At 55.7% G+C, this 26,843-nt stretch overlaps 1 protein-coding gene across 41 annotated transcripts in view; it reads left to right on the top strand.

Moving 5' to 3' along the window:
- The window catches only part of NCOR2 (nuclear receptor corepressor 2), a 227,924-nt gene that overhangs the window by 33,417 nt on the left and 167,664 nt on the right, over window positions 1-26,843 (top strand). The window contains exon 1 of one of the 41 annotated variants that reach the window (XM_049698338.1): window positions 12,890-13,594. The exons of the other annotated variants lie outside the window; for them this stretch is intronic. The gene's annotated coding sequence lies outside the window, so the exon portion shown is untranslated. Of the gene's footprint in view, window positions 1-12,889; window positions 13,595-26,843 lie in introns of those variants that run through there. 41 annotated transcript variants of the gene reach the window in all.

Below are 26,843 nucleotides of genomic sequence, written 5' to 3'. Positions count from 1 at the left end.
TGCTCTGAGGAGAGCCCCCTGGCAGGACCCAAGGGGCTCCTCAGCCCAGAGACAAGGCCTGTCTGGGGACAGGCAGGGGCGTCTGGCAGCGGGACCACCGGGGGGCATGGAGGCCGGGCAGATGCTTTGGGTTCCCCTCCTGAAGGCAGAGGCACAATATGGACCCCCCATGGGAGGCCTTTTGAGACCCTCCTCATCTTGGGGGGGTGGCTGGGCTGGGTCTGGTGGGCCCGGAGTCAGGGGCAGGGGAGCAGGCACTTCTGAGAAAGAACCACAGTAAGAGGCAGAAGGGGAGACGTGTGCGGGTCGAGGAGGACAGAAGTCCTGGGTGATCATGTAACAGCAGCAAACACTTCAACACTGCACTGTCCTTATGCCCATTCTACAGATGAGGAAATGGAGGCACAGGGAGGTGATGTGACGTCCCCTGTGTGCAAGTGGCAGAGGGAGCCCAGCTCCAGAATCTTTTGTGAGGGTGGCGGTCCTGGGAGGAGGTGGCGTGTAGGCTTTGACCCTGCGGTGGTGGAGGTGGTGGAGGAGAGCGCTGGGTATCCCGGGCGGGGGAGCTGTGTGAGTGCGGGGCACCGTGGGAAAGTGGGGTTTGCCCCAGCCTTGAACCTCTCCCAGCATGGTGCCTGGTAGCAAAGAGAGGAGGGGGGAGGGGTTGGGGGTGGGTGGAGGCTGAAGGTGGATGGGAGGGGGGCGGCCGGGCTTTCTGGATCCCCTGGGGACGGCGGGGGACGTTCACAGGGCTGGGATGGGCAGAATCACACCTCTCTGGACTCTATTTGCCCCACCTGGGCAGTGGGTCGACGAGCTCTGCCCCTAGTTGGGGGGACGCTGGTCCCTTCATTGGGTGGAGGAGGAGAATGTATGGGTGGTTCTCTCTCCTTCCAGCTCAGGATGCTCAGCCCTGGGCAAGCTGTCCTTCCCCCTCCTTCCCCCCACTTCCCCTCCTCCCTGCATCCCCCACCTCTCCCTCCTCCTTCTTTTTCCTTCCCCTCCCCTTCCCGCAGCCCCCCTCCTTCTCCCCACAGGCCACCCTCAAATGACAGCAATTAATGGTGCCTCTGATGGCGGGCTGGGAGGACGAGGCTGACAGTTGAGCGCGTCTGTCTGCGGCTGGCCCTCTAATCGGGCCCGAGGGACGCCCCTCCTGCCATGGCTGCCAGGCGCTGCCTACCTGCTCCATCACTCCCAGGGCAGCAGCAGCCGCCTTCAGACAGGCGCATGGGAGCTGGCACAGAGCCCCTCAGTCCCTGAAGCCCCCTCCCTGCCGTCCTTTTCCTATTGTCTTTTTCCTTACGTAAATGAGTGGGCTCTGGGGTGACCCTGTCCTGCCCCAGTTGGTGTATATGCGATGGCCTGACTGCCAGGACGCCCCTTCTCCATCAGGATGTCTTCTCTGCCGGCCAGCTCCTGTCCCCAAGTGACCTCTAGGGCATACTGTCCCGCCCTCAGGGCCAGCTCCTCTCCACAGGGCCCTCATCCTTTTGTGTCCGCTCTCCCGGGAGGAGTGAGTTGGGTGGAGTCAAGGAGACTTGTCCTGTCCTGGACAGCAGGCATCAGTTAAATGCTGGAACCCTGGCAGTCTGGACCCTTCAGTGGTGGAGGCAGCTACCCAGGCTGGGAGTCTTGTGGCCGGGGGCTTATGTATGGTGGGGGGACAAGAAGCCTGGCCAGCCCTGTCCACACTGGGCCTGGAGCTTGCCCGTTCATCATTTAGCAGCAGCAGTAACGAGGCCCCTGCTGTGTGCCGGAGCCTGCAGCAGGTAGTTTTACCTTGGTTCATTTTAGTGTACAGTAACTCCCCAAGGACCATGCTACTTATAACCCTGCTTTTGTAGATGACAGGCAGAGAGGCAAAGTGATTTGCCCTAAATGACCCAGGAAGGAAGGGCTAAATCTGGGATTCAGTCCTTACCTGACTTGTCCAGGGCTCATAAATCAGGGGCTTTGGGGGCTCATAAATCAGGGGCTTTGGGGGGACTTGTCCAGGGCTCATAAATGAGGGGCAGTGAAGGAACCAGCAGACCTGACCTGGGCATGGGGATTGGAGTTAGTGGTGTTAATAATATATGTATATATTCTTCTGTTATAGTTAAAAAAAAAAAAAGCCTATTGAGATGTAATTAACCTGTAATAAGATACACCCATTTTAAGGGTTCATTTCCGTGAGTTTTGACAAATGTAAACATTCCTATAACCACCACCATCAGGTTGTAGAGTGTCTCCATCACCCCCAAAAGAATCTCCACCCACCCTGCACCAGAAGCAACCACCGATCTGCGGTCATAGAGGTTACAGAATCTTCTAGGTTTTCATAATAAAATTACCACAAAGTGTACTGTTTGGTGTTTGGGTTCTTTCACTCTGCGTGAAGTTTTTGAGATTCACTTGTCATTGTGTGCAGTTCATGAGCTGATGGACCTTTAGGTTGCTTCTGGTTCTTGGCTATTAATGAATGAAGCTAGAAAGTCTTTAAACCACTTTGCTTTTTCTTGCCTTATTGCATTGGCTGAGGCCACAGGGTAGCAATAACTAGCAGCAGTTGGGGGTTTTAGGGTTAGCTAGCTTGTGAGTGTTGTTCTTAATAATCCCATCTGACAGTTGAGGAAAGTGAGGGTCTGAGAAGTCAGGTGACTTATCAAAGGTCATTTGGCGAGAGCTGGGTGCTTTCTCCTTCTCCAAGCTGGGAAGTACCAGCCCCACTGGGTGCACCGATGTGCTCGCTGGTCCAGAGGGTCACGTCAGGAATTGGTGACAGGGTGGCGGTGCCTAGAATCACCCTTCTTCCCCCTGGGTTTCCTCTGCTGGAGAGATGAAGGTGTAAAGGATGTTTTGCACCTTCCACCTTCCAGGCTGGCACTGAGCACTGTTGAGTGAATGTCAGGCTTTGCGTCTCAGTCACGGAGGTCTTCTGGGGAGGTATTTTGGGGCGAGGCAGGAGCATGGGGAGTGGGGGTAGGGACAGAGGAGGGGGTCCCCTCCTCCCTCGCCCGAGGGGTGTTAGCCAAGATGACTTTTCAGAGAAGGAGGACTGTAAATTAAATAAGCAATCCCGTAAATAAATAAGTAATGAAGTTAGTGGGGTGCCTAATTACATCAAATTCATAATTATGGATGGATGCCTGCCCGATAATTGTACTTGTTTTTAATCTTCAGCTCGGACATGTATCTCTTTCTGTCTGATAGGAATCCCTGCCCCCAGCTGGAGAGAGGAGGGAGGCGCTGCCTTTCTGGGCTCCCAGTGAGAGCTGGGTGGTGGTGGTCCCCCAGACACCAGGGATCCCGGTGGACTTGTCTTTATCCTGCAGTTGGGTTTCTAAACCTTTTGAAATTGCAGCAAATGACAGCAATAACAGTAACAGCGTTTATCACAGTAATCACGTTGCACTTTACCTGTTATAGTTTATATAATCTTCCAACCCCCCTGTGAAGTAGGGATCGTTGTCATTCCTACTTTACAGATGAAGAAACTGAGGAGCAAAGAGCTTAAGTGACTTGCCTGAGGTCACACAACCAGTGAGTTTCGAACCCAGTCTGTCTGCCCCAGAGCCCGCATCCTTCCAGGTCTTCTGACTTAGCCTCCAGGTCCTCTTGTGTGGGTTACCTGGAGCGCTGTCTCTGCTGAGCGTGTGCCCTTTGAGGGAGATGCTAACTTAGGGTGGCTCAAGGCACCCAGAGGCTTAAATGCTGAAAAGATCAGCTCATTCCTTCCAGGACTGCCGTAAATCCAAACAGAAACCATTCTGAACCATGAAATAAAATTTTGTTTCATTTAATGACAAAGCAAAAGCCCATTTGCAGAAATTAAAATAGCCTCTTTCTAGATCTTCTCTTTCTTTTTTTGTGACTTTGATTTGCTGTCTCTTTGGACACTCGTTGTCCTGCCTGTGATAATGATCGTTAGACCCATTTTCCAGATGAGGAAACTGAGGCTCAGTGAGGTGGAGGGACTTGAGTGAGGTCACACAGCAGGTGGGTGCTGGGGCCGGCATTCTAACCAGCTCTTACCACCTGGTTTGGGGCCACATCAGGTCCCCGGCATGGAGGGGTCTGCCTCTCCTGTCCGAGACGTGAAGGGCCTGTGCATGCCAAAGGCTAGCTTCACTGGGGTCCTTGCTGTGCTGGGTGGCCAGGAGACCAGCTGCACCCATATCATTTAGGCGACAGAAAGGATGGCAGTGGCTGGAGGGGCAGTATCATTCTCACACGCCGTCTACGCAGACCCCAGACCCCCAGCCAAAGTCACTGCCTCTTTCACGGTGTGCCGTGTGTCTCAGACATCTGACCCTGGCAGGGGCAGTGGGGCCTGAGCCCTTGGGATGCCCTTGGGATGCCCAGGCCTCCACCAGGAGTTGCCCCACTGCAGACTGCAGTGAGGGAGCATGTTTCACTTTCTGGGGTGCCCGATGGGGCCTGCATTTTTGGGAGTCAGCAGGGGCTGCAGCTTGGGCTGGTGTGGGGCATGTACACCCTTGTGCTGACTTCAGTCTCATGGGGTTTGGGGGCTCTCCTGCCCCTCCCTGTAGCCTGGGACGGAGAGGGGAGTTGAGGACGGACTCACATGAGGAATTGTGTGTGTCCCTGTTGCTCCTGAGGGTTGGAGCAATCCGGGGAGGCTGCCTGGAAGAGCTGGAACAAGCACATTGAATGAATAATAACAAACATACCTTGTAGGAACTCCTGCGTAAAGCACTTCAAACAGGACCAGGCACAGAGCAAATACTGCATTTATTATCCAAGCCAACATTTCCTGACTTCTTGCTTGCCTTAGTGCTATGTGAGAGTTTGCCATTATCATTATTATTAACCCTGTAATTTCTAATGATTCCTGCACATTTACTTTATGCCAGGCTGTGTTCTAAATGTATCATGTACATTCACTAATGTACTTCCTGAGGCAGCCCTACGAGGTAGGGGCTAGTATTATCATCCCCATTTTGTATGTAAGGATGCTGTGGGCGCAGAGAGGTTAAGTGGCTTCTCCAAGGTCACACAGCTGGCAGCTGGCAGAACTGGGATTTGAACCCAGGAAGCTTGACTCCACAGCACCTGCTGTTGATTATGGGGTCTGCAGGCACCACCTGCAGCCCTCCCTGAGCCTGGAGCCAGAATGAATCCCTTGGCAGCGCTGCACCGGCGGTGGGCCAGCCTCCCTGTGTAACATAGGGCCCTCAGGCATGCAACAGCTGCTCTGGGCTGGTCAGGACTGGTCAGGACATGAGGGTCTGCTTCCTGCCTCCTTGCAGCCAGCCTGGTGTCCCCATGGCCTCCGGGGAGTGGGGTGTGATACACAGCAAACAAGACACCAGGGCCTCGCCTTGTGGATCCCACAGACTGATGGGGAGATGGGCAGTACAATAAACAAACATGCTACTGCAAGGCAGGGAAATGCTGGTTGTGGAATAACGCAGGGTGGGACGACCCTGCTTTCTGGGGGGCTCGTCTTAGGTAGAGGAATCAAGGGTGGTCTCTGAGGAGGTGGCAGTTGAACTGAGACCTGGACCATAAGAAGGAACCAGACCTATGCAAGGAAGAGGGATGAGCCAGCTAGGTGTGTGTGTGTGTGGGGGGGAACAGCATGTGCAAAGGCCCTGGGGTCATGATGTTTCAGGAATGTTGAGAGCCAGGGGCAGCAGGAGTAGTTCTCTGGATCTGAGGCTGTTCTGTAGACCTCAGGGGTTGGGTCCTTTACCACATTCAAGGCAGAAATCAAGCTTAGTGGCTTTTGTTTCTCCCGTTTGTTCTTTTGCTGGTTGATTAATTTACATTTATTGGGCACTGGAATGTTCTGGATGTTTGTAGGCCGCTGGGGTCAGAGTGATGGAATTCAGGCATGGTTCGTGCCTTTGAGGAGTTTAGTGTCCAGAGGGAGAGGGTCAGTTAAGCAGTAAGGGTCATGTGGCCAGAGTTCAGGCTGTATCACTGGAGCGTAACAAGTTTCGAATTTGCCTGTGGTCAGGACGGGCTTCTTTGGACAAGTATCAATTGAGGCGAGACCTGAGGGTGATTAGTTAGGGCTCCTGAGTTGTGGTGGAGACACATTCAGGTTTAGGCCACAAGGAGGAACTGATGGGAGCTCCTAATGGCAAAGTCCAGGGTAGGACAAGTTCAGGCATGGCTGGATCCAGGGGCTCAAAGCACACCTTGGAGAGCTGGCTCTGTCTCAGCTCTGCTTCCTTCTGTGTGGGCCTTCTTCTCAGGCAGGTTCATGCCACCAGCACAGCAAGCCAGGGGGGAGGGAGAGTCACCTGCAGCCCCAAGAATGGCACTCGTTTCTCTTTGCCACTTCCTTGCCAAGTGAGGCCTTCAGTGGTTGTTCAGCTATTTTTAACACTGGGGGTGGGGGGTGGCCAAGGTGAGGGAAAGGAGTGTCCCAAACTCAGACGCAGTCTGAGGAAAAGGAATGAGGCAAAAGGGAGGGGTGGGGATTGTGGCTAACTGGCATGCTGGATATTCTGATTTTTTTCCAAGAGAAGCTGGAAATCTGGATTTTATAAGCAATGTCCTAATTTTTAAAAAAAATTATGTGTGCCAGAAAGAGCTTCCCTGTTGGCCACAGCTGGCTGTCATCATTCTGTGGCCTCTGTTCTTAGCTGTGACTTTCATCTCAAAATATTTTGTCCTCCGTGATCTGGGCAGACCGGTCCAGGGAATGTCACAGATGGTCCCAAGACTTGAGAATTCACGTTTAATGCCTCCAGAGAGATACCATTTCCAAAGGTGGAGGCCTGAGGCTGCAGAATTTCTCCCAGAGCCCTCCAGAGGAGCTCAGCGTGTTCTGAGAGATAGTAAACCCTAGTGGTTAGTGATGTAGATTTGGGCATCACCCCCCCCCACCCCCGCCGTGTTCAAATCCTGACTTTGCCACTACTAGCTGTGTGTCCTCGGGCAAGTCACTTCACCTCTCTGTTCCTTCGTTTCCCCATCTGTAAAATGGGGATGATAACACCCCGTGGGATTGTTGTGAGGCATCAAGGAGCACACAGGTGTGAAACCTGTTCCCCCCAGTGCCTGGCACATTGCGAGTGTGTGTCCCTGGTCTGGGGTCATTTGTTCTTCCTGGGTTGGGTTCTGGCATCTGGCTGGTGGCGGCCAGGAGCTTTTCTGGACACCTCCTCCTTCCTCTGCTGCCCAGGCGTGGGCTCCCCTGCCCCAGCCATCGTTGCCAGTTGCTCTGTGCCCTTGGCTGCAGGATGGCACTGCCATTCGATGTGAGCAATTAGCCCTGCCTGCAGCCAGCTCACAGCTGCTGGGGGTGGGAGCGGCACCTTTTTCAAATAAAAAGAGGGACTTCCCTGGTGGTGCAGTGGTTAAGAATCCTCCCGCCAATGCAGGGAACATGGGTTCGAGGGCCGGTCTGGGAGGATCCCATGTGCCGCGGAGCAGCTAAGCCCGTGCGCCACAACTACTGAGCCTGCGCTCTAGAGCCTGTGAGCCACAACTACTGAGCCCGCATGCCACAACTACTGAAGCCCGCGCGCCTAGAGCCCGTGCTCCGCAACGAGAGAAGCCATCACGATGAGAAGCCCGCGCACCGCAGTGAAGAGTAGCCCCCGCTCGCCGCAACTAGAGAAAGCCTGCGCGCAGCCATAAAAATAAATAAATAAATAAATAAAAACAGCACACGGGAAGCCAGCCCTAAGGGACAGTTCACTACCTTTAGCCACAACTGCCAAGGGGTTAACTGTGATGCTTTTGTGCCTGGAAGAAGTAATGAAGTGCAGTGCATTTGGTCTGGGGAAGTCTCCGTTCAGGGGCAAAGGCTCCCCATCAGGGAGGCCCCTTTCCTGCCAACTGCCTGTGAGTGGCTCATGGGTACGTCTTTCAGGGAAGGGGGTCTGGGTTCTTTGGGGTCGGTTCTTGTCTGGCTCAGGCCGGGAGAGGGCCAGCTGCAGGGGGCTCCCTGGGAGAGGGGATGGATGATTTCCTCGAGATGCTCAAACATTTGCCCCTGTAGCTTCCAGCCTGGTCCCCTGGAATCAGTGTGGAAAGGAGAGGAGGAGATGAGGGATGTTTCCCGGCACTTGATGCTGCTGAATTGGGAGTCTTGATTGTGACAGTGGCTTGAGTTGTGGTCCCCCAAAGAAATATCCACTTGGAACGTGTGAATGTGACCTCATTTGGACAAAGGGTCTTTGCAGATGTGATCAAGTTAATGGTCTAAGATGAGATCATCCTAGATTCGGGTGGGCCCTAAATCTGATGACAAAAGTCCTTATAAGAGAAGACGCACTGGGGAGCAGGCCATGTGAAGATAGAGGCAGAGAGGGGAGTGATGTGGCCACAAGCCAAGGAAGCCTGGTACCACCAGGAGCTGGAAGATGCAAGGAAGGATCCTCCCCAGGAGCCTTTGGGGGGAACACAGCTCTGCTGACACCTTGATTTGGGGCAGCTGGCCTCCCGCACTGTGAAAGAACACCCTGCTCTTGCTTCAAGCTGTCCAGTCTGTAGTAATTTGTTTCAGCAGCTGTAGGAAACTAATGCAGTTGTGAATTTTATTTTTTTATTTATTTTTTTGTTTTTGTTTTTGTGTTATTTTTTGTGGTACGCGGTTCTCTCACTGTTGTGGCCTCTCCCGTTGCGGAGCACAGGCTCTGGACGCGCAGGCTCAGCGGCCATCACTCACGGGCCTAGCCGCTCCGCGGCATGTGGGATCTTCCCGGACCGGGACACGAGCCTGCGTCCCCTGCATCGGCAGGCAGACTCTCAACCACTGCGCCACCAGGGAAGCCCTGAATTTTATTTTAATCACACGTAAAGATCTGTTTGTGGACTCTGAAGACCTACACGATCCCTGTAGGCTGACCTTCCCTGCCGTGCTGCGCCGGCACCTGGCTGCTCCTGGAAACTCACCAAGTGCGATGCAGCCTTACCTGAGGGCCTTTGCCCTGGCTGTTTCCTTGGCTCGGATACTATTCTCTGAGAAGTTTCCACACCTGTCTCTCTTACTCCATCCAGGCCACTGTCGAGCCGTCACCACCTCAGAAACCACCAGTCCATAGCTGCTGTCACTCCTTGAATTTCATCGCATCTTTATCTGTGGCTGAATTCCTCACGTTTCCCCAGGTTACCCCCACGAGGGCAGGGATCTTCGTCTTGTTCCTGCTTATTCTTTGTGCCCAGTGCCTATCGCTGGCACTCCATAAATGTTCGCTGAATGCCTGATGTCTCCAGGCCTGAGGTCAGGGACTCTTAAAGGTAGACACGGCTTTCAGAAGATCAGTAAACTGGACTGGAATGGTGTCCGTTCAACCAAACCACCGTTTTATTTATTTTGAATTGAGGCGAATTTCACATCACGTAAAATTAACCATTTGAAAGTGTACAGTTCATTGGGTTTTTTTAGTATGTAAACAAGGTTGGGACTTCCCTGGTGGCGCAGTGGTTAAGAATCCACCTGCCAACGCAGGGGACACGGGTTCGATCCCTGGTCTGGGAAGATTGCATGTGCGCCACAACTACTGAGCCCGCATGCTGCAACTACTGAAGCCTGCGCGCCTAGAGCCCGTGCTCCGCAACAAGAGAAGCCACCGCAATGTGAAGCCCGAGCACTGCAATAAAGAGTAGTCCCCGCTCGCTGCAACTAGGGAAAGCCCGTGCACAGCAACGAAGACCCAACACAGCCATAAATAAATAAATAAATAATCAAACAAACAGACATTGTACAGGGACTTCCCTGGTGGTCCAGTGGTTAAGACTCTGTGCTTCCACTGCAGGGGGCACGGGTTCAATCCCTGGTCAGGGGTCTAAGATCCTGCATGCCATGCGCATGGTGCAACCACAAAAACCCAAAGAAAACAAAAACAAAAAAACCAATGCTGTCAACCAACTCCTCTGTCTACTTCTAAAATATCTCCATCACCCCAAAAGGGGACCCTGAACCCAACAGCACTCACTGCCCATCCTGCCTCCTCGCAGCCCCTGGCAGCCACCAGTTGGCTTTGTCTCTCTGGATTTGCCAGTTCTGGACATTTCATATAAATGGGATCATACAAAACGTGACCTTTTGTGTCTGGCCTCTCGCACTTGCCATTGATGTTTTTGAGGTTCGTCCACGTGGTAGCATGAATCAGTACTTCATTCCTTTTTATGGCTGAAGAATCTCTCATTGTGCGGATGGACATCCACAGAATCATCTTGTAAATGGCTTTTCAGATGAGGAAACCTAGGCTGCCCAGGGAGGGGGTAGTCACCGCCCAAATCTGGGAGCACTGGGGTTCAGTAAAGGAGAGGAAGAGGTAAAAACACAGCTGGACGTTTCTAGCTCTTTCTCTCTTTCTCATCCCCCAGCCCCCACCCTGCTCCCAACCTTTTTTTTAAACTTAATTAATTAATTAAATTTTGGCTGCGTTGGGTCTTGGTCGCTGCGCGCAGGCTTTCTCTAGTTGCAGCGAGCGGGGGCTGCTCTTCGTTGCGGTGCGTGGGCTTCACGGGCTCTAGGCACGTGGGCCTCAGTAGTTGCAGCACGCGGGCTCAGTAGTTGTGGCTCGCGGGCTCTAGAGCGCAGGCTCAGTAGTTGTGGCGCACGGGCTTAGTTGCTCCGGAGCATGTGGGATCTTCCCAGACCAGGGCTCGAACCTGTGTCCTCTGCATTGGCAGGCGGATTCTTCACCACTGCGCCACCAGGGAAGTCCCCCTGCTTCCAACCTTATCTCGGAGCCTGGCCGGGTCAGGAGGCAGCCACGTGGGGAGGGAGTGAGTGGGGATCCCTTCCACCTGGAGCTGGATGCTGAGTGGGAGCTGTGACTGTGGGTCTCCTCTGGTCCCTTGAGCCCCCCCAGAGATGTAGTTTCTCTTAACCCTGACAGAGACAACAGGCAGGTGTGCCCCATTTCAGAGCTGAGCAGACTGATGTCTGCAGAGGCTGGGGGTCTTACCCAGGGCCACTTGGTCTAGGGACCCCTCCTGCCTCTTTTTGGGGACCCCATGCTTCTGTGGCCCCCATCACAGTGTATCCTGTAACGTCTTCACTTATCTTTCCCACCGTCCAAAGCTTTGCCCGAAGACAGGTTCCTAGAAGTACACGTTGGCGAATCTTGGTTTTTTTCAGAGCACCGAGGGGTGCTCACCCTCAGAGGCGTGGGGGACGAGGCCTTCTTTGGCTAAGCAGACGACCACACACTAACTTATTCCGAATGTGAACTTGGTTTTGGTGACTGGCTCTGCCTAGAGTGGGCTGCCAGGGGCTGTTTCTGGTTTTTGATGGTTTGCCATCCTCATAGAGTCACTCAGCAAACCATTTGCTACCCAGCTTCTTGGAGGAGAGACACAAAAAGTGACCCCGGAATGACACAGCCCAGCGTCCAACCTGCCCAAAGCATAAATAGCTCTGGTGGGGTTGTGGATGTGTTACTGCTGATTCCAGGGCCGGCCTCTGAGGAAGTCTGGGTGCAGGTCTGTGTCCAAAGAAACAGAAAAGAACAAAAGGAACCCGTGTGTTCTGAGCCTGCTGCTTTGGGCCCCACCGCCTGCCCGTGTTTTGGTGGGGCCGGTTTGGCCCGTTCCTGAGCTTCATGGCCTCCTGGCAGTCAGGGTGAAAGTCGATGGGTGGGATCTTTGGTCTAAAAATAATAGCTTTTGGTCGCTCACGTCTTTCTGTGCCTTGTTTTCCTCACCTGTAAAAGAAGGCAGATCTGTAGAATTCTTCCATAATACTCTGGGAGAGGCTGGAGGATGAGCTGATGAAAGTCAGCACACATGTGGCCTCCACGGGGGCCTCTTCACAGGTCACCTAGTGGCCATTCCAGTCCCCCGGCCAGTTCAGTGGCCAAGGACCTTTGTCACATACAAATGTGATCTGCCCCAAACACTCTATGAATCCCTGCTGACTATACCCAATGGCAGGGTTGATGCAAGCCAGATTTGCCTGGTTCAAACCTCAGCTCAGCCACTTTCCAGCTGTGTGACCTTGGGCAAGCCACTTGACCTCTCTGGGCCTGTTTCCTTCTTTGTATATTGGGTGCCCCTGCCTTTTGTTGTGCTGTCCTGAGGACAGATGGGTTAACATGTGAAGTGCTTACACAGCGCTGGACACACAGTACGTGTTACCGTTAACTGTCGTTGTCATTATTATTCTGGGGAGGGTCTCCAGTCCACGGAGTTCCGTGATTTGCCCAGAGTTCTCATGCTGTTCCTCCCCCACTCCTCTCCCATCGCTCCCTGACCTTGACTTCTAACGCTCTCCCCGCTTCACCGCTGCACTCGGCCACACCATTTTTCTCTGTGCTTTTGCAAGACACCGAACTCCATCCGGCCTCCAGACCTTTGCAGTTGCTGGGCCTTCCGCCTGTGCTGCCCGTGCCCGCGTCTGTATCCCGTGGGACCCCTCGGCATCGCTCAGGATGCCGTCTCAGGCAAACAGCATTGGGCCCAACTCCTGGTTGCTGGGGGCAGGGGAGCGAGCCTGGAGATCCCTCTGGAGCTTCCCCTGACACCTCATCGCTGGCGCTCGGAGCGCTGGGGCAGCAGAGCAGAGCCTGCCCGGCTGCAGATGGGAAACTGACACCCAGAGAAGCTCAGACCTGTCTCTGAGTCACACAGCTAGTTGCAGCCAAAGTTCAGACCCCTGGCTGACCACCAAGCCGTCCATTTTGGACTGTGTGCATGCGTGCGTGCGTGTGTGTGTGTGTGTGACTGTCTTTTTTTACCCTCTGGGCCTGTCACTGGTACAACCCTGGTTCAGAATACCAATGTGAGGGGGTCATGTTTGCTTTTCCTGAGATGACAAGGGCAGAAATATATTAAAGACAGAGCCTGCCCAGTGGCCATGTCACCCTGGAGACTGGAGGGCCGGGAAGGGACAGCGGCAGCGGCTTGGGTTCACGCCGGGTCCGGGCTGGGCCGGCCATGCTGCCCTCTGGGTGGACGGTCCGGCTGGGAGGAGACGGGTTAAGGAGGAGACGCTGGCCTGGAGCTCGCTTTCGCCTGCGAGCGGTGAACAGTGAGGTTTTTCTACCGAGCTATAAAAAGGCCTCCCCGTGTTTCAGCTCCCGGAGTGTCGGCTGGAAGCCCGCCAGGGTTACCATGGCGATGAGGAATTATTACTTACTGCCAAGGCTAGGAGAAAAAGCTCGTACTTTTGGCTTCCCAACGAGAGGAGTGGACTTATGTAATTCCCTGTGTTTATAGGCCCGGAGGGGCAGGAGGCAAGCAGGGATCCTGGGGCCCAGCGCCGCGCTTTCACCCTGCTGGGGGTCGGGTGGTCCCGTGGGTGGTCCCTGGGGGACCTCTGCCCACCCCGTCTAAGGGGGGCACCGGGCCGGGGGCCTGGGGGGCCGGGCCGGCTGCAGGGCCCCCCCCAGCCGGGGCGGGAGCCCGCAGTCTCGCGGGAAGGCGGCACCGCTGCTCGGCGGGGCCGCCCCTCTCCCGGGTCAGCCCTGGAGGAAGGATGGGTTTGAGGTTGGCCGCGGCGTGTCCTCTGGAAGCCAGCAGGACAGTGTGTGTGTCTGGACTCCGCTGACCCACGTGCTGGCGCCTTCTACTTCTCTTTCTTTTTCTTTTCTTTTTGTTTTTTCTGTTTTTGTGGGAGAGTTCCTTCAAGTTGTGTTTGGAGCTGACGTGAGCGAGAGGCCGGTCATGTGCTCGGGTAAGAGAAGTTTCCGGGCTTGGCAGTGGGCAGGGAGATGTGGTGTGACCCGGCCGCCCGGCGGGGGGAGAGGGGGTAGAGATCGGGGGCCACGGATCGCAGGAGGACCGGGACCTGCGCCGGAGACCCCATTTGGTGGCCGACGGGCTTGTGCTCTGATGCCCCAGTTCTGCCCCGGCAGGTGGGCGATGGCTGGGGCACAGTGGTCCCTGACGCCTTATCAGAGTTGCTGAAGCCCCAGAAAGGGTGCTGGGCAGGCAGGTGGCCCGGGAGGATGGGAGCGATGCGTGGGGGGCACAGTGCTGCTTTCCCGGAGCCCCCGTACTGTGCGCGTCCCTGCGGGGGAGCGGGCAGGGCCAGGGATGTGGTGCTCCTGGCGTCTGTTCATCGGTGTTGGCCCCGGGGGGTGGGTTGGGGGCCTGGGGGTTTGGGGGGCCGGTGCCTCAGTGGCCGTGGAGCAAGAGGGGGGGCAGGTGCAGGCAGCGCTGCGGCTGCCCCGGCGCCCGGCTCCCACCGCGGTGGCTCTTGGCTGGGCGCCCGTGTCTGGTTTGAAATCAGCGCCACTGGCCCAGGCTTGCCCAGGGACCTGGCAGCGAGGAGCTGGGATAAACACTGGAAAGTTGGAAGGGCTTCCCGAGCTCACAAGGAGCCCTCAGTTGCAAGCGGAGGGGATGAGGGAGTGATTTGTCCTGAGGTCTGGGTGCGCCGGGGCCGCTGGGAGGCAGCGGGACGTCTCGTGGGGCGTGTGAGCACAGGCCGGGGAGGGCTGGGTTCCCAGACGGCGTGGCTTGGTTGCCACGGACCTGGGTTTGAATCCTGGTTCTGTCCCTTTGTACATTGGGCCTCCCCTGTGTGAAGCTCAGTTTCCTTGCCTGTCAAATGGGGCAGTAATAGGGGCCACACAGGCGTGAGGATGAGGTGGGGGGAGGGATGCAGGCTCCTGGTTTGCTCTGTGGCCAGACTGCCTGGGTTCACATCCCGGCCGTGTGACCTTGAACAAGTCACTTCACAGCTCTGAGCCTCGGTTTCCCCATCTGGCAAATGGATACTTCATCTGTCTCCACCCCTAAGTTGTTGAATGGCGTTAAGGGGGCTCATGAATGGTCCCTGCTCCACCCCTCACAGACAGGGTGACCTTGGACAGGTCGTGGAGCCCCATGGAGCCCCAGTTATCCTGTCCATTCAGGGAGAGCAGCCCACACAGTGCCTTGGAGAAAGCCGTGACACACCCGCGGGGGCCTCAAGTGGGCAGGTGTGGGGAGGCTCCGTCAGTGTAGACCACAAGCTTGCATTAAGTTAGTTACATCTTGGTCTCCATCGGTTTTTCTTTTCTTCCCTGTTGAGAGCCCTCCTATTTTATAGAAGTGAAACTCCAGCGACGTGAGAAGGGTCCCTCCCCAGCCCCAGCCTCGGTCTGCATTTGGACCTGGGCTGCGGTCCCTGGGGCTTCCCCAGTGCGTGCCTATTTTTGCCCTGTCCCTCACCAAGCCTGGGCCAGGCACCCCGACGGTGCCTGGCATGGCTGGGGGCCGGGTGCACAGGGCTGGCTCTCCCGCCAAGGGTGGCAACTGTCCTGTGTTTGTAAGTGACACCGGATGCTGGGCCAGTGGCTGGCTCGGGGCCTCTTCTCTGAGGCCAGCAGGAACCAGTGGGGAATTCCCTGGTGTCCAGGCTGCCCACTCCAGCTGCCTGCTGTCCCACTGTCCTTAGGCCTCTCCTGGGGACCTCGGGGAAGGACTGTGCAGCAGAGGATCCCACGCATGTCCCTTTGCTGCCCCCAAGCCCTCAGTGCCCACCTGGGTCAGCCACAGAGCTATGTTGTTGCCACCACTACCCTGCCCTGAGGGTCTTGGGGACTCGATCCCCCATCCACAGAGAAAGACAGTCACATGTGGTGGCTCAGACCAGAGGTCGCAGAGGAGACCCTTGCGGTGGAACTGTCCTGCATTGTTGGTGGTGGCCACACGAATCTACACTGAGATAACAGTGCATAGATCTACACACACACACACACACACACACACACACACACACACTCACAAGTGAACACATGTAAACCCCCGAGATCTGAATAAGGCCAGTGGCATCCATGTCAGTTTCCTGGTTGCAGCTATTATAAGGATGATACCGTTGGGGGGAGCTGGCTGAAGGGTCCACGGGATCCAGCTGTGTTATTTCTTACAGCTGCATGTGAACCTACAGTGATCTAAAAAGAAAGAGAGCACAGGCTCTGGGGCCTGGCTGTCCTGGGTTTGATCCCAGTGTGCTCCTTTGTAGCTGCGTGAATTACAGCAGGTGGCTTAACCCTGCAGTGCCTCAGTATTCCTCATCTGTAAAAGGGGGGTAGTGTTTGGTACCTCACAGGGTTGGCACGAAGATTAGATGTGTTGATTCATGCTAAGTGCCTAGGAAGGTGTTGGCACGTGCTGAGGGGGAGGGGTGCTGTCATTGGTACTGTTATAACCCTGATGTGATGGCTGTAGTTTGCCCCGCACTATCTCATTTCATACCGAAATCAGCCACGGGAAGGGAGCGTGCTGTATGAGCCCCACTTCTCAGAGGATGACACTGAGGCTCGGGTCAGGTGACCCACTCAAGGGCACACAGTTTGTAAGGGCCGGAGCTGGGACTCAAACCCCAAGCCAGAGCCTGTGTGTGGAGGTTCTTTCGCTGGGTGACCCTGGGGAGGTTGTTTGCCCTCTCTGAGCCTCGGTCCCCTCCTTCTTCTCTCCCCACTTGTCAGCTAGACAGGGCGCTGGGCTCATGACCTGTGAAAGCCAGAAAGCCTAGACTCTGGGCCCCTTCCCTCACTTCCTGGGCCCACCCAGAGCTCACACGTCTCAGTCACCTCCTCTGAGGCCTGTCTTTGCAGCCCCAAGGTGGGACTTGTTCTCAGCTCTGTCTGTGGGCTCACTCCTGGGGCGGCTGACCTCGCCTTTACTCTGAGCACTTTGACCTCCTTGCTCTGTCCTGTGGGTGCAGCCGTACCTCCTGCTGTTCCCTGTGGTAGGTACTGGTTTCCCTCGGACTCCTTCCTGCCTCTAGCAGTGGTGAGAAGGCCTTTGGGGTGTAACCAGCTAACCCTAGAGTGAGCTGGGTTATCTCCGTCGGCACTTAGCGTGAGAAGAGCATCTCTGTCCGGCCGAAGCTGACCCGAGGGTAGACGCTTCTCCAGGGGCTCCTGGGAGAGGGTCAGCAGATGGTTGTGCCCCTTAGAGCCGGCTGGTAGCTGAGCGTGGGCCCTTGGGCATCTCAGGAGGTCCAGGAAGGTCCGGGAAGGGGCTGCCTCAGGATTCTGGAGGCTTTCAGAGCACCCCAAGCTGGAGACACGTGGGTGTCTGTAGGACCCGGGGTGGGGGTCTGAGCTGCTGAGAGGGGTTCCACCGTCATGTTGGAGCGATGGAGGCTTGTGTTGGCAGGGAGGACATCAGTCACAGCTGAGCGTCTCAGGTTCTGGCTTTGCTGGGCAGAGCCTGGAGGGGCAGGGAGTTGGGTGGGGGGTTAGGGGCGTTCCAGCCCCACGAGCCTCTTTGCTGTTTCTCAGAAGCCCCGATCATGGTCCTGCCTCAGGACCTTTGTACTTGCTGTGCTCTTCTTGAGACGCCGTTCTATGAGATCTTCACAGCTTCCTCTCACTGAGCCTCTGCTCACATGTCACCTCCTGAGAGAGGCCTCCATCATCACTCCTGCCACCTTGCCACTGTCATCACCTGGGATTTACATATGTCCATCAGCCGTGCCCCCCCAAACCCTCCAGGTGGGATTTTGTTCATCTTGGTAACCGCTGTGTCCCTGGCACTGGGCACGTAGTAGGTGCTTAGCAAACAGTTGTTCCTGACTCAGTGTCCTCCACAAGCTGTGGACCTGGGCCTGTCCCCTCGAGGTGAATGGGGACAGATATGCACACCTGCGAGGGCTCCGACTAGGGAGACCCAGGCCCCTCGAGCTGGAATTCATGGTGAGCTCACCTCCCTGCACCCCAGACGTTCTGCTCCCAGGGGTTGAGAATGCATTTGGGGACATTCTTGGAAAACTAGAGTCCTTGGAAAAGCAGTAATTGTATGTTTGCTCAGGAATGCCCTGTAGGAACCCAACAACCATGCCCAGAAAGTCTGCACCTCCTAGGTAGTCAGAGAGGTGGGGCTGGTGAGCAAGGAAACTGGTGGTGGTGGGGGGCCCTGAGGGGTCCAGGGTGCAGGGGAGGGGTGCTGACAGCATCTGCTTCATGTGCTGAAGACTGACCAGGTGGGGCGGGCATTCTGCACAGCTTAACATATTGAGTCCTTCCAACACCCCTGTGATGGGGGCCCTGAATCACCCTTTCCAGATGAGGCACAGAAAGGGTAAGCAGCTTGCCCAAAGACACACAGCCACAGGCACTCAGTACTCAGAGGCGTAATAGGTAGTGGTGCATGTACACACTGCTGTATTTAAAATAGATAACCCACAGTGACCTACTGTATAGCACAGGGAACCCTGCTCAATACTCTGTAATAATCTAATTGGGAAAAGAATTTGAAAAAGAACAGATACATGTGTATGTGTAACTGAATCACTTTGTTGTATACCTGAAACTAACACAACATTGTTAATCAACTCTACTCCAATATAAAATAAAAAGTTAAAGAGAATAGGTAGTGGCGTTTCCTGTGCAGTCGTTCCTGTGCGCAGGGCGCCACTCAGCTCTTTGAGATGATTTTATTTCACCCTCAGAGTCCCTTTGGCCATCCCTGTCTCACAGGACAGTGGCACAGCTGTAGAGAAGGCAGGATTGGAACCCAGGTTCTGTGGGGGCCCCTCCTCAGAGCAGGTGCTATTTTCCAGGGATCTGGCTCAGACCTGGGAAAGGGCCCACTTCCCAGTCTGCCTCCGAGGCCTGGAGATGCCCGAACTCTTTAGGAAGGCTGGGAGTCGGTTTCTCAGCGCAGCTCTGAAGCTGGAAGGCAGGAGGGGCTGCCTCCTACCCCCCCAGTCGTGGATTTACATGACAATGAGCGCTTTGTGCCTGGCTCCTGCCTCCTTCCCAGGCTAATAACATAATTCCAGGCCTGTGACGTCATAATGGCCCTTTCTGTGCCGAGGTGGGAGGCTGGGCAGCTGTGTGAGCGTCACCAGGGGTGGTGATTATCAGGGGGCAGAGGCTCTCGCCTTCCAGGACCCCCTTTCATCCTTCAGGAGGTGGGATTTGCTCCCATTTGACTCAGGAGCAAACTGAGACTCTGGGGTTTGTGTCCTTCCCCGCCCCCCGCCCCCCAACAGTGCGGAACCACTTCTTGGCCTGTGAAGAGGGAGTGAGTCATCAGCGGTGGGCCCTCTCCTGGAGGCGTGGGTGTGAGAGCGTTCTGCTTCCTCTAAACGGGAGGGAGGCCCTTGTGCCCTGCTCAGAGAAAATGGGTTCAAACCCTGGGCATGTGGCCTAACTCTCTGCACCTCAGTGTTCTCATCTTAATGCGGACTGTGCTGGGCCTTGGCTGTCAGGCTGAACAGGGAGTGAGCTCTCAGTAGGTGGGCAATCAGAGAAAAGCTGAGGCCAGTGTAGTGGGGTGAACGGAGGCCCCCCAAACATGTGCACCTGGTAATACCCAGCCCATCTAAATGTGACCTGCTTTGGAAAAAGGGTCTTTGCAGATGTGTCTTGAGATGAGGTGATCCTGGGTTACCTGGGTAAGCCCTAAATTCAGTGACCGGTGTCCTTATGAGAGACAGAAAGAGGAAGAAGACACACAGAGGGTGGTCGTGTGACGATGGGTAGAAACTGGAGGGATGCGGCCACAAGCCAAGGGATGCCTGGAGCCACCAGGAGCTGGAAGAGGCCAGGAAGGATCCTTCCCTAGAGGCTTTGGAGGGTGTGGCTCTACAGACAGCTTGAGCTCGGACTTCTGGCCTCCGGAGCAGTTAGAGAATAAATTTCAGTGGTTTTAAGCCACCCGGATTGTGATTATTTGCTTACAGTGGATCTAGGCAAACTCATACCGCTGCCCTGCCGGTGATCCCCAGTCTTTGGAGGTTGGGAGAGCTCTCCCTGGGAGGGGTTTGCGTGGTGCCTTTCCCCACCCAAGCCTGAGGGCCCAGGACAAAGTGAGGTGGTTGGGTGCCCAGCGGTGTGGGGAGCCCCATCTGAGGAGCCTGGAGCCAGCCTCCCACAAATTCCAGAACCGCCCACTGCCTGCTGCTACCTCTCCCGCCCCTAAGGAGGAGGCCCAGGACCTGGAGGCTCCCTGGTTCCACGCTGGACCCTCCCCAAGCCCAGAATGCCCATTCCCCACATGCCTGGCAGCTCACCTAGTACCCAGATTGCAGCCATTCCCCAGCAAGCTGCCTCATTTGCCAGGTGCCCTTGTGAAATGGGTACACCAAGGCTCAGCGAGGGCGGGCTACCTGGAGAAGGCCACACAGCCCCTCGGTGGTGGTGACAGCCTTCAGAGTCCCAGTCATGGCTAATGGATGGGCTGGCATTGCAGCTCCCAGGAGGGAGGGATCAGAGTCCTGGGCCACCTTGAAAATGGAGCAGGCGGTGTAGATGGGCATCGGTTTCTGGGACGCGTTGGCCCCGTGTAGATGACACCCTGAAATCTGGCTTTACGTAGATCCTGCCTTGGCCTCGGTTTCTCTGTTTACACAGTGGTCTTTGAGCTTCAGCCCAGAGCCTGGAATTTTGCTCTTAGAGTGTTTGTAGATATAACAAGCATTTATTGAGCGCTTGCTGTGTGCAACATGCTGGGACTCAGCGATGGACAAAACAGATGTGGTTCCTGCTTTCATGGACCTTGTATTTGGGCTTGTGGGGGGATGGGAAATAAGGCAGCAGGACTCTGGCAACAAGGATTCCAGGTCCTGATACGGGCCAGGGGCTGGGGTGGAGGCAAGGATGCTGTCTGCCTTCCCCTTCTGAGGCCTGGGGTCGGTGGTTTGCGGCAAGCTTTGGGTGCTGGCTGGTTAGACATGGAGGTGGCCGCGGCCCATCTGCGGTGATCCGTGGTCACCTCCAGCTGGCAAAACTTGACCTGGACCCGTGAGCAGTGATGTTGGGTGTGCCACCTGGAGCCTGGTAGGGTAGATAGGTCTCCCCCAGCCTGAGCAGGGTGGCAGGGGTACAGAGGTTATGGGGTCCCATCACACATTGGATAAGAGGTGGATGCTGGAGAAGGCTTACCTGGGTTTGCATCCAGGCTGTGCCACTTGCTTGCTGTGTGACCTCAGACAAGTTACTTAGCCTCTCTGTGCCTCAATCTTGCCTCTCAGGGCTGTTGGGATGATCAGATGAACCGATGGCAGCGAGCAGCGTGTTAGGGATTGGCTGTGATCATGAGCGCGAGGTGCTCACCTTGGATCTCCTGTAGTGACTGCTGAGAACCTGGGAGCTAGAAGTCGTGTTTGTTCATCTTTCCCTGGCCGCGTTCCTATCTGTGGGACATTGGACAGGCTTCTTCGCTCCCAGACCCTCAGGCTCTCTGTCTTTGAAATGGGAGCCAGCGCAAGTCTGTGGCTGCATGGAGGCCGGGAGGAAAGGGATGGTGGAAGGTAGCATTTATGGGGTTGAGGGGGGTGGGGTCAGGATCTCCACCTGCTGGTTCAAGCCTTGGCCACCTTCCAGGCCAGGAGCAGCTGCCCGTTTTACAGCCCAGGGAACTGAGGCCCCAGCGGGAATGGGACCCATGGCACGCCTGTAGGTGGGTGCAGCCCGCGTGGCCTCCTGGCTGCAGACAATGCCTGCCTTCTGACCTGGCTGGGGCTGCTGGGACCTGCTCAAGCGGCCTCTGTTTATCAGCACGTTCAGTTCAGGAGAGCAGATGTTCAGAGAGAGAGAGAGAGAGAGCGCACGCGGCAGAGAGAGGGAGACAAGTGCACTCGGGATGTTACTCCAGAAACTGAGGCTGGAGGCTAAATTTACTGTGCAGGGCAGTGTGGGTGGGGTGTGCCTGCGTCTGAGGAGTGACCCAGATCTGAGTCAGCCAGGAGGGGCACCTTTATCTGCAAAGCCACTGTCTGCTGTATCCCCATTAGAGCCACTGACGGCTCAGGACTGGGCTGGGAGACGCCACTTCTTCTGGGTGAGAGACAGGGCAGGCGTGTCCCAGGCTCCTTCCTCCTACGTTGAGTCTGGCCCGGACTCCATCTCATTTCTCCTTGCCTCCTTCTGGCTGGCTTTAGACCTCTCCCTACCTGTACAGGTGAGGAGACCAGAGGGCGGAGGAGATCTGATTCTGGGGAGAGATTTCATGGGGCTTAGAAGCTGGGCTTTCGGGTGTTGCTATCGTAGGTCTCTTGGTTGCAATTGTCAGACTCCCTGCTTCTCCTGTATTTAACACAAAAGGCTCAGGTAAGCTTCAGGCAAGGTTGGATCTAGGGGCTCAGGTGACGAGGTGCTTTTCCTTGTCCAGTCCCTGGTAGCACAGCCTCATCCCAGCTCAGCGGCCCCAGTGGAAGGTAAGCCTGTCGTTCCCCGTATTCCAGCAAGTCTTGGGAATGCACTTTTATCAGCTCAGCTTGAGAGTTAAGCCCCTCCCAAATCAATCACTGCAGCTGGTGCTGGTTGGCCAGACCTGGGAGGCGGGGTCAGCCTCCCCCAAGGCCAGGAGTGAGGGCTGCAGGAGGGTTGGTGGCCCAAGGACAATGGGGTTTGGTTTGCCATGGACAGCTCCATGTGTTGGAGATGAGCCAGCGCCCCTTTCACAGCCAGTGTGTGTCCTGTTGGGGTTAGGGTGGTGTCGCTGATGGGTAAGTGGCCCAGCCCCTCTCATTCCCTGTTGTCATTAGGGGCCTCCCGGGCCCCGCCTCCAGCCTTTGCCCAGGCCAGACACTTGCCATCCCCCCTCCCTGAAGCTCCCCGGGCTTTGCTGGACCCTCTCTTGTGGCTCCCAGCTGACCACATGTCAGAAGCCACAGGTCACATCCTGGCAGTGCGAGGGCTGGATTTGGATGTCAGACTGATTTATTGCATTGGGTTTATAGTCAGTGTTTTTTTGTTTTTTGTTTTTTTGATGTGGACCATTTTTAAAGTCTTTCTGGAATTTGTTACAGTATCGCTTCTGTTTTACGTTTTTGTTCTTTGGCTGCACGGCAGGCGGGACCTTAGCTCCCCAACCAGGGATCGACCCCACACCCCCTGCATTGGAAGGCGAAGTCTTAACCACTAGACTGCCAGGGAAGTCCCCGAGTCAGTGTTTTTTTAAATAAAAATTGCAAATTGAGGGATGTCTGAAAATCAGACTTTCTTCTCCTGAAAGAACTGGAAGCTGTGATCCCCTGGGCCACCCCCTTCCTGTGCCCTTTCACACACACACACACACACACACACACACACACACACACACACAGCCCCACCTGCCCCTCCTTGTCACGGGCCCCAGCCTGGCCTGAGGGTATTGCAGGCCAGGCTGGTGGATGTGCACAGCCCTCCTTTCTCTTTCTGCCTCCCTACTTCTGGCCTGGGACCCTCCGCCCTGGAGCCTTTTTGCTTCTCCTCCCTCCCTGGGGCGTTCTTGCCGCTCCTGGGCAGGGAAGCCGTTCGCTGTCTGGAACTCCTGGCTGCAGGGCTGGAAGACCTTTTGAATTCCTGATCACTCCTCCATCATCAGAGACTCAGCAACGAATGCCCTCGAGCTAATTCAGTGGCCTGGTTGCGTCCACATTTGGACAGAGCTGATCAAAGTGGATCCTTTCTCCCTCGGCCTGGGCGTCTGGGTGGCAGCAGGGGCCTCCCAGCCAGGCCTGTGGGAGGTGGGCCTACAGGGGTCCAGACTGGTAGTTTGCTGGGGGTCCGGGATTGGGGGGGGCGGGATGCATGGGAGGACGGTAGGTGAGTGGGTGGGCTCCCGGCCTAGAGCAGCTATTCTTAGCAGCAGAAACATTTGTCCTTGTTCACATGTGGCGGAGGACGTCCCCCAGAGATCTGCCCTGAAATATTAGGGATGACCCCATAAATTCTTCGGAAAGCCGTCCTTGAGGGCTTGTGTGTGTGGAGGAGGCGTTTCCGGCAGCTGCACAGCTGTGGACACGTTTGCCAGATGTTGGTGCAGGGGAGTTGGTGGGAACCCAGGGGCTGCCGCCCTCACCCTCGGGGTCTCTGCACTGGCTGTGAGCCATGGGGTGGAGACTGCAGTCCAGCGGGCATTGAGAGAGCTGCTTTGGGCCTGGCCTCAGGTTTCAGGGTCCAGGGGCCCATCTCAAGGGGCAGAGAGTTTCTGGTCAGCCCTTCCCTGGGTCCAGGCCATATGGTTGGAGGTGGCTGGTCAGTGGAGACTTCTGAGGGACCAGCGCTGTGAGACGCTGGTCTGCGGGCCCAGTTGTGCCCCGTGGCCATTGGGTGCTGAGGTGAGATGGGCTGAGACCGCCCTTTGACTGTGGTCCCTCTCAGCCCTTGGCTGTGAGGGGCTGCTGAGTGCTAGGCAGCGCCCTTGGCCACACTGTCTTTTTTCATGGGGGCTGCTCTGACAGTGGGAACCACCACAGAGCAGCTGGGTGCTCTTAGCTAGCAGTCAGGGAGTCCTCCCTGGAGGAGGTGTGTGTGTGTGTGTTCAAAATTTAAAGAAAAAAATTTTAAACTGTGGCACCACACACATAACAGAAAGCTGACCATCTCGACCATTTTTAAACGTACAGTCCAGTAGCGTTCGGTACGTTCACACTGCTGTGCAACCATCCTCGCCAGAACTTTTTTTATCTTGCAGAGCAGGAGCTCTGTGCCCATTAAACACGAGCTCCCCCGTGCCTCCCCCAGGCCCTGGCACCCACCCTTTTACCTTCTGTCACTCTGACTCCTCTGGGCACCTCATCTGGGCGGAATCTACAGTGTTTGCCCTTTTACCTTCTGTCACTCTGACTCCTCTGGGCACCCCATCTGGGGGAATCTACAGTGTTTGCCCTTTTCCCTTCTGTCACTCTGACTCCTCTGGGCACCCCATCTGGGGGAATCTACAGTGTTTGCCCTTTTCCCTTCTGTCACTCTGACTCCTCTGGGCACCTCATCTGGGCGGAATCTACAGCGTTTGCCCTTTTCCCTTCTGTCACTCTGACTCCTCTGGGCACCCCATCTGGGCGGAATCTACAGTGTTTGCCCTTTTACCCTCTGTCACTCTGACTCCTCTGGGCACCCCATCTGGGCGGAATCTACAGTGTTTGCCCTTTTCCCTTCTGTCACTCTGACTCCTCTGGGCACCTCATCTGGGCGGAATCTACAGTGTTTGCCCTTTTCCCTTCTGTCACTCTGACTCCTCTGGGCACCCCATCTGGGGGAATCTACAGCGTTTGCCCTTTTCCCTTCTGTCACTCTGACTCCTCTGGGCACCTCATCTGGGCGGAATCTACAGCGTTTGCCCTTTTCCCTTCTGTCACTCTGACTCCTCTGGGCACCCCATCTGGGCGGAATCTACAGCGTTTGCCCTTTTCCCTTCTGTCACTCTGACTCCTCTGGGCACCCCATCTGGGGGAATCTACAGTGTTTGCCCTTTTACCTTCTGTCACTCTGACTCCTCTGGGCACCTCATCTGGGCGGAATCTACAGTGTTTGCCCTTTTCCCTTCTGTCACTCTGACTCCTCTGGGCACCCCATCTGGGGGAATCTACAGTGTTTGCCCTTTTCCCTTCTGTCACTCTGACTCCTCTGGGCACCCCATCTGGGCGGAATCTACAGTGTTTGCCCTTTTACCCTCTGTCACTCTGACTCCTCTGGGCACCCCATCTGGGCGGAATCTACAGTGTTTGCCCTTTTACCTTCTGTCACTCTGACTCCTCTGGGCACCCCATCTGGGCGGAATCTACAGCGTTTGCCCTTTTACCTTCTGTCACTCTGACTCCTCTGGGCACCTCATCTGGGCGGAATCTACAGCGTTTGCCCTTTTCCCTTCTGTCACTCTGACTCCTCTGGGCACCTCATCTGGGCGGAATCTACAGTGTTTGCCCTTTTCCCTTCTGTCACTCTGACTCCTCTGGGCACCCCATCTGGGCGGAATCTACAGTGTTTGCCCTTTTCCCTTCTGTCACTCTGACTCCTCTGGGCACCTCATCTGGGCGGAATCTACAGTGTTTGCCCTTTTCCCTTCTGTCACTCTGACTCCTCTGGGCACCCCATCTGGGCGGAATCTACAGTGTTTGCCCTTTTACCCTCTGTCACTCTGACTCCTCTGGGCACCCCATCTGGGGGAATCTACAGTGTTTGCCCTTTTCCCTTCTGTCACTCTGACTCCTCTGGGCACCCCATCTGGGCGGAATCTACAGTGTTTGCCCTTTTACCCTCTGTCACTCTGACTCCTCTGGGCACCTCATCTGGGGGAATCTACAGTGTTTGCCCTTTTCCCTTCTGTCACTCTGACTCCTCTGGGCACCTCATCTGGGGGAATCTACAGCGTTTGCCCTTTTCCCTTCTGTCACTCTGACTCCTCTGGGCACCCCATCTGGGGGAATCTACAGTGTTTGCCCTTTTACCTTCTGTCACTCTGACTCCTCTGGGCACCTCATCTGGGCGGAATCTACAGTGTTTGCCCTTTTCCCTTCTGTCACTCTGACTCCTCTGGGCACCCCATCTGGGCGGAATCTACAGTGTTTGCCCTTTTACCCTCTGTCACTCTGACTCCTCTGGGCACCCCATCTGGGGGAATCTACAGTGTTTGCCCTTTTCCCTTCTGTCACTCTGACTCCTCTGGGCACCCCATCTGGGCGGAATCTACAGTGTTTGCCCTTTTACCCTCTGTCACTCTGACTCCTCTGGGCACCTCATCTGGGCGGAATCTACAGTGTTTGCCCTTTTCCCTTCTGTCACTCTGACTCCTCTGGGCACCTCATCTGGGGGAATCTACAGCGTTTGCCCTTTTCCCTTCTGTCACTCTGACTCCTCTGGGCACCCCATCTGGGGGAATCTACAGTGTTTGCCCTTTTACCTTCTGTCACTCTGACTCCTCTGGGCACCTCATCTGGGCGGAATCTACAGTGTTTGCCCTTTTCCCTTCTGTCACTCTGACTCCTCTGGGCACCCCATCTGGGGGAATCTACAGTGTTTGCCCTTTTCCCTTCTGTCACTCTGACTCCTCTGGGCACCCCATCTGGGGGAATCTACAGTGTTTGCCCTTTTCCCTTCTGTCACTCTGACTCCTCTGGGCACCCCATCTGGGCGGAATCTACAGTGTTTGCCCTTTTACCCTCTGTCACTCTGACTCCTCTGGGCACCCCATCTGGGCGGAATCTACAGTGTTTGCCCTTTTACCTTCTGTCACTCTGACTCCTCTGGGCACCTCATCTGGGCGGAATCTACAGT

This window comes from Orcinus orca, chromosome 15 (genome assembly GCF_937001465.1).
Source record: "Orcinus orca chromosome 15, mOrcOrc1.1, whole genome shotgun sequence".
NCBI lineage: Eukaryota > Metazoa > Chordata > Mammalia > Artiodactyla > Delphinidae > Orcinus > Orcinus orca.
Note: the sequence above shows the minus strand (reverse complement) of the source record. Positions and strands in the feature narration are given on the sequence as shown.